This window comes from Schistocerca gregaria, chromosome 3, assembly GCF_023897955.1.
Source record: "Schistocerca gregaria isolate iqSchGreg1 chromosome 3, iqSchGreg1.2, whole genome shotgun sequence".
Lineage (NCBI taxonomy): Eukaryota > Metazoa > Arthropoda > Insecta > Orthoptera > Acrididae > Schistocerca > Schistocerca gregaria.
In genome coordinates this window covers 18,792,721-18,804,999 of record NC_064922.1, presented here as the reverse complement: position 1 = coordinate 18,804,999, position 12,279 = coordinate 18,792,721, and the positions used below count along the sequence as shown (strand labels likewise).

Sequence of the window (12,279 nt, the reverse complement as noted above, 5' to 3'; positions counted from 1 at the left end):
ACCGTTCACACGCTAAGCGAACGATCTGCCAACTGAGCTACAGGTACACACACGACCAAGCCTGGCTATTCTCCATTCTTTGCGACTCTGATGTGCACGGACACGATGGTTGGTTGGTTTGTAGCGGCGAAGGTACCAGAATACAAAGGCGCGGACACGTTCATATACACAAGAGTTCCAAGTAGTTTCGATGCTCTGGTATTACGAATGCAAATTCCGTCTGTTTTGAACGTCTTAAATTGAAAGGGCGGTCACAAATTGGTCCATTTCACTCCTTGTCCACAATCACACAGCACCTGAGGTAACAAGCACATCTCGAGCCCCATTGTGCTCTCCATTGTTCATGCCAACTCAGTGCCTCGCTCTTTGCTACTATGTCAAACTCTTGTCGTCCAACTGCAATACACTGGGACACAACAAGTTTCCGCGACCCCTTTGCACTGATCGTACTACGAAACGCTCCCCAAACTTGGCAATCACCCATGCAGATAACTTTTCCGACTTTACACGACGCTCACGCAACGCTCACGCTAGTGACAGCCTTATTTATAGTTCGACGTCGCGCCAAAGCGAATGAGCACATTTCGCCTACGGCTTAGGCCGCTCTTCTAGTGTGGCTGCTCTGTGTCTGCAGGCAGCGAGGGGCTGCAAGCTTCCTGTGTTCGCACCTATATCACCTGTGCTTCCTTGTCAGAGACAGACTATCGCAAAACATACAACTCACTCCATGAATTGATTGCTACGGCATCTGTTATCAGCAGTCACAACCAGCAACACCAGTAGCAGCCGACTGCACGCAAAGAATGGGAACGTGCAGTGGGATTTACGTGAAATCGGCGCAATTGTGGATGCTAATCGTTCGCTTGTATCTGCCTACACACCTCTGCCGGTTGGGAATTATTCCACTTGCATGGCAAGGTGCGCATGTAGGTGTGTTAAAAGTTCTGGAGGCGCTGGGTATCGATCCCAGTACCTCTCGCACGCTAAGCGAGCGCTGTACCATCTGAGCTACGCCCACCCCCACCCCCGATAACTAGTAGTGCTACATACAGTCATATCAACGTCACAGACCCTTGCACTCCCATTATTCCGCAGACAAACACTACTCTCTATGTATCAGTGAGGGTGTCTTTCAGGTTTCGTGCATTCTGTATCGAATCGTAGTTGGCCACAATGAAAGTGGCACGCATAACGTCGAAAATAGAGTTCAGACACCGCTCTGAGTAAGACGAACGTTTTGTCCACCTCTAGACATCAATGACGTTAAGCCGTGATACCTAAGACAGATCTGCACTCGATAACACCACGATAACAGCCGGTCCCCACACTTACATCTTGCTCTCCTTATGACAGTATACATCATATCAGTCTGTGACGCTGGTTTTGCAACTTCTTGCGTGCGTTTATGTTCGCCGCGACCAACACTTACCATGCACTGACCACAAAACATGGAGGAGCCGGAGTTTGATCCCGAGACCGTTCACACGCTAAGCGAACGATCTGCCAACTGAGCTACAGCTACACACACGACCAAGCCTGGCTATTCTCCATTCTTTGCGACTCTGATGTGCACGGACACGATGGTTGGTTGGTTTGTAGCGGCGAAGGTACCAGAATACAAAGGCGCGGACACGTTCATATACACAAGAGTTCCAAGTAGTTTCGATGCTCTGGTATTACGAATGCAAATTCCGTCTGTTTTGAACGTCTTAAATTGAAAGGGCGGTCACAAATTGGTCCATTTCACTCCTTGTCCACAATCACACAGCACCTGAGGTAACAAGCACATCTCGAGCCCCATTGTGCTCTCCATTGTTCATGCCAACTCAGTGCCTCGCTCTTTGCTACTATGTCAAACTCTTGTCGTCCAACTGCAATACACTGGGACACAACAAGTTTCCGCGACCCCTTTGCACTGATCGTACTACGAAACGCTCCCCAAACTTGGCAATCACCCATGCAGATAACTTTTCCGACTTTACACGACGCTCACGCAACGCTCACGCTAGTGACAGCCTTATTTATAGTTCGACGTCGCGCCAAAGCGAATGAGCACATTTCGCCTACGGCTTAGGCCGCTCTTCTAGTGTGGCTGCTCTGTGTCTGCAGGCAGCGAGGGGCTGCAAGCTTCCTGTGTTCGCACCTATATCACCTGTGCTTCCTTGTCAGAGACAGACTATCGCAAAACATACAACTCACTCCATGAATTGATTGCTACGGCATCTGTTATCAGCAGTCACAACCAGCAACACCAGTAGCAGCCGACTGCACGCAAAGAATGGGAACGTGCAGTGGGATTTACGTGAAATCGGCGCAATTGTGGATGCTAATCGTTCGCTTGTATCTGCCTACACACCTCTGCCGGTTGGGAATTATTCCACTTGCATGGCAAGGTGCGCATGTAGGTGTGTTAAAAGTTCTGGAGGCGCTGGGTATCGATCCCAGTACCTCTCACACGCTAAGCGAGCGCTGTACCATCTGAGCTACGCCCACCCCCCCCGATAACTAGTAGTGCTACATACAGTCATATCAACGTCACAGACCCTTGCACTCCCATTATTCCGCAGACAAACACTACTCTCTATGTATCAGTGAGGGTGTCTTTCAGGTTTCGTGCATTCTGTATCGAATCGTAGTTGGCCACAATGAAAGTGGCACGCATAACGTCGAAAATAGAATTCAGACACCGCTCTGAGTAAGACGAACGTTTTGTCCACCTCTAGACTTCAATGACGTTAAGCCGTGATACCTAAGACAGATCTGCACTCGATGACACCACGATAACAGCCGGTCCCCACACTTACATCTTGCTCTCCTTATGACAGTATACATCATATCAGTCTGTGACGCTGGTTTTGCAACTTCTTGCGTGCGTTTATGTTCGCCGCGACCAACACTTACCATGCACTGACCACAAAACATGGAGGAGCCGGGGCTTGAACCCGAGACCGTTCACACGCTAAGCGAACGATCTGCCAACTGAGCTACAGCTACACACACGACCAAGCCTGGCTATTCTCCATTCTTTGCGACTCTGATGTGCACGGACACGATGGTTGGTTGGTTTGTAGCGGCGAAGGTACCAGAATACAAAGGCGCGGACACGTTCATATACACAAGAGTTCCAAGTAGTTTCGATGCTCTGGTATTACGAATGCAAATTCCGTCTGTTTTGAACGTCTTAAATTGAAAGGGCGGTCACAAATTGGTCCATTTCACTCCTTGTCCACAATCACACAGCACCTGAGGTAACAAGCACATCTCGAGCCCCATTGTGCTCTCCATTGTTCATGCCAACTCAGTGCCTCGCTCTTTGCTACTATGTCAAACTCTTGTCGTCCAACTGCAAAACACTGGGACACAACAAGTTTCCGCGACCCCTTTGCACTGATCGTACTACGAAACGCTCCCCAAACTTGGCAATCACCCATGCAGATAACTTTTCCGACTTTACACGACGCTCACGCAACGCTCACGCTAGTGACAGCCTTATTTATAGTTCGACGTCGCGCCAAAGTGAATGAGCACATTTCGCCTACGGCTTAGGCCGCTCTTCTAGTGTGGCTGCTCTGTGTCTGCAGGCAGCAAGGGGCTGCAAGCTTCCTGTGTTCGCACCTATATCACCTGTGCTTCCTTGTCAGAGACAGACTATCGCAAAACATACAACTCACTCCATGAATTGATTGCTACGGCATCTGTTATCAGCAGTCACAACCAGCAACACCAGTAGCAGCCGACTGCACGCAAAGAATGGGAACGTGCAGTGGGATTTACGTGAAATCGGCGCAATTGTGGATGCTAATCGTTCGCTTGTATCTGCCTACACACCTCTGCCGGTTGGGAATTATTCCACTTGCATGGCAAGGTGCGCATGTAGGTGTGTTAAAAGTTCTGGAGGCGCTGGGTATCGATCCCAGTACCTCTCGCACGCTAAGCGAGCGCTGTACCATCTGAGCTACGCCCACCCCCCCCGATAACTAGTAGTGCTACATACAGTCATATCAACGTCACAGACCCTTGCACTCCCATTATTCCGCAGACAAACACTACTCTCTATGTATCAGTGAGGGTGTCTTTCAGGTTTCGTGCATTCTGTATCGAATCGTAGTTGGCCACAATGAAAGTGGCAAACATAACGTCGAAAATAGAGTTCAGACACCGCTCTGAGTAAGACGAACGTGTTGTCCACCTCTAGACTTCAATGACGTTAAGCCGTGATACCTAAGACAGATCTGCACTCGATGACACCACGATAACAGCCGGTCCCCACACTTACATCTTGCTCTCCTTATGACAGTATACATCATATCAGTCTGTGACGCTGGTTTTGCAACTTCTTGCGTGCGTTTATGTTCGCCGCGACCAACACTTACCATGCACTGACCTCAAAACATGGAGGAGCCGGGGTTTGAACCCGAGACCGTTCACACGCTAAGCGAACGATCTGCCAACTGAGCTACAGCTACACACACGACCAAGCCTGGCTATTCTCCATTCTTTGCGACTCTGATGTGCACGGACACGATGGTTGGTTGGTTTGTAGCGGCGAAGGTACAAGAATACAAAGGCGCGGACACGTTCATATACACAAGAGTTCCAAGTAGTTTCGATGCTCTGGTATTACGAATGCAAATTCCGTCTGTTTTGAACGTCTTAAATTGAAAGGGCGGTCACAAATTGGTCCATTTCACTCCTTGTCCACAATCACACAGCACCTGAGGTAACAAGCACATCTCGAGCCCCATTGTGGTCTCCATTGTTCATGCCAACTCAGTGCCTCGCTCTTTGCTACTATGTCAAACTCTTGTCGTCCAACTGCAAAACACTGGGACACAACAAGTTTCCGCGTCCCCTTTGCACTGATCGTACTACGAAACGCTCCCCAAACTTGGCAATCACCCATGCAGATAACTTTTCCGACTTTACACGACGCTCACGCAACGCTCACGCTAGTGACAGCCTTATTTATAGTTCGACGTCGCGTCAAAGTGAATGAGCACATTTCGCCTACGGCTTAGGCCGCTCTTCTAGTGTGGCTGCTCTGTGTCTGCAGGCAGCGAGGGGCTGCAATCTTCCTGTGTTCGCACCTATATCACCTGTGCTTCCTTGTCAGAGACAGACTATCGCAAAACATACAACTCACTCTATGAATTGATTGCTACGGCATCTGTTATCAGCAGTCACAACCAGCAACACCAGTAGCAGCCGACTGCACGCAAAGAATGGGAACGTGCAGTGGGATTTACGTGAAATCGGCGCAATTGTGGATGCTAATCGTTCGCTTGTATCTGCCTACACACCTCTGCCGGTTGGGAATTATTCCACTTGCATGGCAAGGTGCGCATGTAGGTGTGTTAAAAGTTCTGGAGGCGCTGGGTATCGATCCCAGTACCTCTCGCACGCTAAGCGAGCGCTGTACCATCTGAGCTACGCCCACCCCCACCCCCGATAACTAGTAGTGCTACATACAGTCATATCAACGTCACAGACCCTTGCACTCCCATTATTCCGCAGACAAACACTACTCTCTATGTATCAGTGAGGGTGTCTTTCAGGTTTCGTGCATTCTGTATCGAATCGTAGTTGGCCACAATGAAAGTGGCACGCATAACGTCGAAAATAGAGTTCAGACACCGCTCTGAGTAAGACGAACGTTTTGTCCACCTCTAGACATCAATGACGTTAAGCCGTGATACCTAAGACAGATCTGCACTCGATGACACCACGATAACAGCCGGTCCCCACACTTACATCTTGCTCTCCTTATGACAGTATACATCATATCAGTCTGTGACGCTGGTTTTGCAACTTCTTGCGTGCGTTTATGTTCGCCGCGACCAACACTTACCATGCACTGACCACAAAACATGGAGGAGCCGGGGTTTGATCCCGAGACCGTTCACACGCTAAGCGAACGATCTGCCAACTGAGCTACAGCTACACACACGACCAAGCCTGGCTATTCTCCATTCTTTGCGACTCTGATGTGCACGGACACGATGGTTGGTTGGTTTGTAGCGGCGAAGGTACCAGAATACAAAGGCGCGGACACGTTCATATACACAAGAGTTCCAAGTAGTTTCGATGCTCTGGTATTACGAATGCAAATTCCGTCTGTTTTGAACGTCTTAAATTGAAAGGGCGGTCACAAATTGGTCCATTTCACTCCTTGTCCACAATCACACAGCACCTGAGGTAACAAGCACATCTCGAGCCCCATTGTGCTCTCCATTGTTCATGCCAACTCAGTGCCTCGCTCTTTGCTACTATGTCAAACTCTTGTCGTCCAACTGCAATACACTGGGACACAACAAGTTTCCGCGACCCCTTTGCACTGATCGTACTACGAAACGCTCCCCAAACTTGGCAATCACCCATGCAGATAACTTTTCCGACTTTACACGACGCTCACGCAACGCTCACGCTAGTGACAGCCTTATTTATAGTTCGACGTCGCGCCAAAGTGAATGAGCACACTTCGCCTACGGCTTAGGCCGCTCTTCTAGTGTGGCTGCTCTGTGTCTGCAGGCAGCAAGGGGCTGCAAGCTTCCTGTGTTCGCACCTATATCACCTGTGCTTCCTTGTCAGAGACAGACTATCGCAAAACATACAACTCACTCCATGAATTGATTGCTACGGCATCTGTTATCAGCAGTCACAACCAGCAACACCAGTAGCAGCCGACTGCACGCAAAGAATGGGAACGTGCAGTGGGATTTACGTGAAATCGGCGCAATTGTGGATGCTAATCGTTCGCTTGTATCTGCCTACACACCTCTGCCGGTTGGGAATTATTCCACTTGCATGGCAAGGTGCGCATGTAGGTGTGTTAAAAGTTCTGGAGGCGCTGGGTATCGATCCCAGTACCTCTCGCACGCTAAGCGAACGCTCTACCATCTGAGCTACGCCCACCCCGATAACTAGTAGTGCTACATACAGTCATATCAACGTCACAGACCCTTGCACTCCCATTATTCCGCAGACAAACACTACTCTCTATGTATCAGTGAGGGTGTCTTTCAGGTTTCGTGCATTCTGTATCGAATCGTAGTTGGCCACAATGAAAGTGGCAAACATAACGTCGAAAATAGAGTTCAGACACCGCTCTGAGTAAGACGAACGTGTTGTCCACCTCTAGACTTCAATGACGTTAAGCCGTGATACCTAAGACAGATCTGCACTCGATGACACCACGATAACAGCCGGTCCCCACACTTACATCTTGCTCTCCTTATGACAGTATACATCATATCAGTCTGTGACGCTGGTTTTGCAACTTCTTGCGTGCGTTTATGTTCGCCGCGACCAACACTTACCATGCACTGACCTCAAAACATGGAGGATCCGGGGTTTGAACCCGAGACCGTTCACACGCTAAGCGAACGATCTGCCAACTGAGCTACAGCTACACACACGACCAAGCCTGGCTATTCTCCATTCTTTGCGACTCTGATGTGCACGGACACGATGGTTGGTTGGTTTGTAGCGGCGAAGGTACCAGAATACAAAGGCGCGGACACGTTCATATACACAAGAGTTCCAAGTAGTTTCGATGCTCTGGTATTACGAATGCAAATTCCGTCTGTTTTGAACGTCTTAAATTGAAAGGGCGGTCACAAATTGGTCCATTTCACTCCTTGTCCACAATCACACAGCACCTGAGGTAACAAGCACATCTCGAGCCCCTTTGTGCTCTCCATTGTTCATGCCAACTCAGTGCCTCGCTCTTTGCTACTATGTCAAACTCTTGTCGTCCAACTGCAAAACACTGGGACACAACAAGTTTCCGCGTCCCCTTTGCACTGATCGTACTACGAAACGCTCCCCAAACTTGGCAATCACCCATGCAGATAACTTTTCCGACTTTACACGACGCTCACGCAACGCTCACGCTAGTGACAGCCTTATTTATAGTTCGACGTCGCGCCAAAGTGAATGAGCACATTTCGCCTACGGCTTAGGCCGCTCTTCTAGTGTGGCTGCTCTGTGTCTGCAGGCAGCGAGGGGCTGCAAGCTTCCTGTGTTCGCACCTATATCACCTGTGCTTCCTTGTCAGAGACAGACTATCGCAAAACATACAACTCACTCCATGAATTGATTGCTACGGCATCTGTTATCAGCAGTCACAACCAGCAACACCAGTAGCAGCCGACTGCACGCAAAGAATGGGAACGTGCAGTGGGATTTACGTGAAATCGGCGCAATTGTGGATGCTAATCGTTCGCTTGTATCTGCCTACACACCTCTGCCGGTTGGGAATTATTCCACTTGCATGGCAAGGTGCGCATGTAGGTGTGTTAAAAGTTCTGGAGGCGCTGGGTATCGATCCCAGTACCTCTCGCACGCTAAGCGAGCGCTGTACCATCTGAGCTACGCCCACCCCCACCCCCGATAACTAGTAGTGCTACATACAGTCATATCAACGTCACAGACCCTTGCACTCCCATTATTCCGCAGACAAACACTACTCTCTATGTATCAGTGAGGGTGTCTTTCAGGTTTCGTGCATTCTGTATCGAATCGTAGTTGGCCACAATGAAAGTGGCACGCATAACGTCGAAAATAGAGTTCAGACACCGCTCTGAGTAAGACGAACGTTTTGTCCACCTCTAGACTTCAATGACGTTAAGCCGTGATACCTAACACAGATCTGCACTCGATGACACCACGATAACAGCCGGTCCCCACACTTACATCTTGCTCTCCTTATGACAGTATACATCATATCAGTCTGTGACGCTGGTTTTGCAACTTCTTGCGTGCGTTTATGTTCGCCGCGACCAACACTTACCATGCACTGACCACAAAACATGGAGGAGCCGGGGTTTGATCCCGAGACCGTTCACACGCTAAGCGAACGATCTGCCAACTGAGCTACAGCTACACACACGACCAAGCCTGGCTATTCTCCATTCTTTGCGACTCTGATGTGCACGGACACGATGGTTGGTTGGTTTGGAGCGGCGAAGGTATCAGAATACAAAGGCGCGGACACGTTCTTATACACAAGAGTTCCAAGTAGTTTCGATGCTCTGGTATTACGAATGCAAATTCCGTCTGTTTTGAACGTCTTAAATTGAAAGGGTGGTCACAAATTGGTCCATTTCACTCCTTGTCCACAATCACACAGCACCTGAGGTAACAAGCACATCTCGAGCCCCATTGTGCTCCCCATTGTTCATGCCAACTCAGTGCCTCGCTCTTTGCTACTGCGTAAAACTCTTGTCGTCCAACTGCAAAACACTGGGACACAATAAGTTTCCGCGTCCCCTTTGCACTGATCGTACTACGAAACGCTTACCAAACTTGGCAATCACCCATGCAGATGACTTTTCCGACTTTACACGACGCTCACGCTAGTGACAGCCTTATTTATAGTTCGACGTCGCGCCAAAGCGAATGAGCACATTTCGCCTACGGCTTAGGCCGCTCTTCTAGTGTGGCTGCTCTGTGTCTGCAGGCAGCGAGGGGCTGCAAGCTTCCTGTGTTCGCACCTATTTCACCTGTGCTTCCTTGTCAGAGACAAACTATCGCAAAACATACAACTCACTCCATGAATTGATTGCTACGGCATCTGTTATCAGCAGTCACAACCAGCAACACCAGTAGCAGCCGACTGCACGCAAAGAATGGGAACGTGCAGTGGGATTTACGTGAAATCGGCGCAATTGTGGATGCTAATCGTTCGCTCGTATCTGCCTACACACCTCTGCCGGTTGGGAATTATTCCACTTGCATGGCAAGGTGCGCATGTAGGTGTGTTAAAAATTCTGGAGGCGCTGGGTATCGATCCCAGAACCTCTCGCACGCTAAGCGAGCGCTCTACCATCTGAGCTACGCCCACCCCCCCGATAACTAGTAGTGCTACATACAGTCATATCAACGTCACAGACCCTTGCACTCCCATTATTCCGCAGACAAACACTACTCTCTATGTATTAGTGAGGGTGTCTTTCAGGTTTCGTGCATTCTGTATCGAATCGTAGTTGGCCACAATGAAAGTGGCAAACATAACGTCGAAAATAGAGTTCAGACACCGCTCTGAGTAAGACGAACGTGTTGTCCACCTCTAGACTTCAATGACGTTAAGCCGTGATACCTAAGACAGATCTGCACTCGATGACACCACGATAACAGCCGGTCCCCACACTTACATCTTGCTCTCCTTATGACAGTATACATCATATCAGTCTGTGACGCTGGTTTTGCAACTTCTTGCGTGCGTTTATGTTCGCCGCGACCAACACTTACCATGCACTGACCTCAAAACATGGAGCTTCCGGGGTTTGAAGCCGAGACCGTTTACACGCTAAGCGACCGATCTGCCAACTGAGCTACAGCTACACACACGACCAAGCCTAGCTATTCTCCAGTCTTTGCGAGTCTGATGTGCACGGACACGATGGTTGGTTGGTTTGTAGCGGCGAAGGTACCAGAATACAAAGGCGCGGACACGTTCATATACACAAGAGTTCCAAGTAGTTTCGATGCTCTGGTATTACGAATGCAAATTCCGTCTGTTTTGAACGTCTTAAATTGAAAGTGCGGTCACAAATTGGTCCATTTCACTCCTTGTCCACAATCACACAGCACCTGAGGTAACAAGCACATCTCGAGCCCCATTGTGCTCTCCATTGTTCATGCCAACTCAGTGCCACGCTCTTTGCTACTATGTCAAACTCTTGTCGTCCAACTGCAAAACACTGGGACACAACACGTTTCCGCGTCCCCTTTGCACTGATCGTACTACGAAACGCTCCCCAAACTTGGCAATCACCCATGCAGATGACTTTTCCGACTTTACACGACGCTCACGCAACGCTCACGCTAGTGACAGCCTTATTTATAGTTCGACGTCGCGCCAAAGTGAATGAGCACATTTCGCCTACGGCTTAGGCCGCTCTTCTAGTGTGGCTGCTCTGTGTCTGCAGGCAGCGAGGGGCTGCAAGCTTCCTGTGTTCGCACCTATATCACCTGTGCTTCCTTGTCAGAGACAGCCTATCGCAAAACATACAACTCAGTCCATGAATTGATTGCTACGGCATCTGTTATCAGCAGTCACAACCAGCAACACCAGTAGCAGCCGACTGCACGCAAAGAATGGGAACGTGCAGTGGGATTTACGTGAAATCGGCGCAATTGTGGATGCTAATCGTTCGCTTGTATCTGCCTACACACCTCTGCCGGTTGGGAATTATTCCACTTGCATGGCAAGGTGCGCATGTAGGTGTGTTAAAAATTCTGGAGGCGCTGGGTATCGATCCCAGTACCTCTCACACGCTAAGCGAGCGCTCTACCATCTGAGCTACGCCCACCCCCCCGATAACTAGTAGTGCTGCATACAGTCATATCAACGTCACAGACCCTTGCACTCCCATTATTCCGCAAACAAACACTACTCTCTATGTATCAGTGAGGGTGTCTTTCAGGTTTCGTGCATTCTGTATCGAATCGTAGTTGGCCACAATGAAAGTGGCACGCATAACGTCGAAAATAGAGTTCAGACACCGCTCTGAGTAAGACGAACGTTTTGTCCACCTCTAGACTTCAATGACGTTAAGCCGTGATACCTAAGACAGATCTGCACTCGATGACACCACGATAACAGCCGGTCCCCACACTTACATCTTGCTCTCCTTATGACAGTATACATCATATCAGTCTGTGACGCTGGTTTTGCAACTTCTTGCGTGCGTTTATGTTCACCGCGACCAACACATACCATGCACTGACCACAAAACATGGAGGAGCCGGGGTTTGAACCCGAGACCGTTCACACGCTAAGCGTACGATCTGCCAACTGAGCTACAGCTACACACACGACCAAGCCTGGCTATTCTCCATTCTTTGCGACTCTGATGTGCACGGACACGATGGTTGGTTGGTTTGTAGCGGCGAAGGTACCAGAATACAAAGGCGCGGACACGTTCATATACACAAGAGTTCCAAGTAGTTTCGATGCTCTGGTATTACGAATGCAAATTCCGTCTGTTTTGAACGTCTTAAATTGAAAGGGCGGTCACAAATTGGTCCATTTCACTCCTTGTCCACAATCACACAGCACCTGAGGTAACAAGCACATCTCGAGCCCCATTGTGCTCTCCATTGTTCATGCCAACTCAGTGCCTCGCTCTTTGCTACTGCGTAAAACTCTTGTCGTCCAACTGCAAAACACTGGGACACAATAAGTTTCCGCGTCCCCTTTGCACTGATCGTACTACGAAACGCTCCCTAAACTTGGCAATCACCCACGCAGATGACTTTTCCGGCTTTACACGA

At 49.3% G+C, this 12,279-nt stretch overlaps 2 non-coding genes across 2 annotated transcripts; both read right to left on the bottom strand.

The window, feature by feature from the left end:
- Nucleotides 1-6,839: 6,839 nt before the first annotated feature.
- On the bottom strand, nt 6,840-6,913 carry Trnaa-agc (transfer RNA alanine (anticodon AGC)). Its single transcript has one exon. It is a non-coding gene; the product is annotated as a tRNA-Ala (tRNA).
- A 2,858-nt stretch (nt 6,914-9,771) lies between these two features.
- Trnaa-agc (transfer RNA alanine (anticodon AGC)) lies at nt 9,772-9,845 on the bottom strand. Its single transcript has one exon. It is a non-coding gene; the product is annotated as a tRNA-Ala (tRNA).
- Between the last annotated feature and the right edge of the window lie 2,434 nt (nt 9,846-12,279).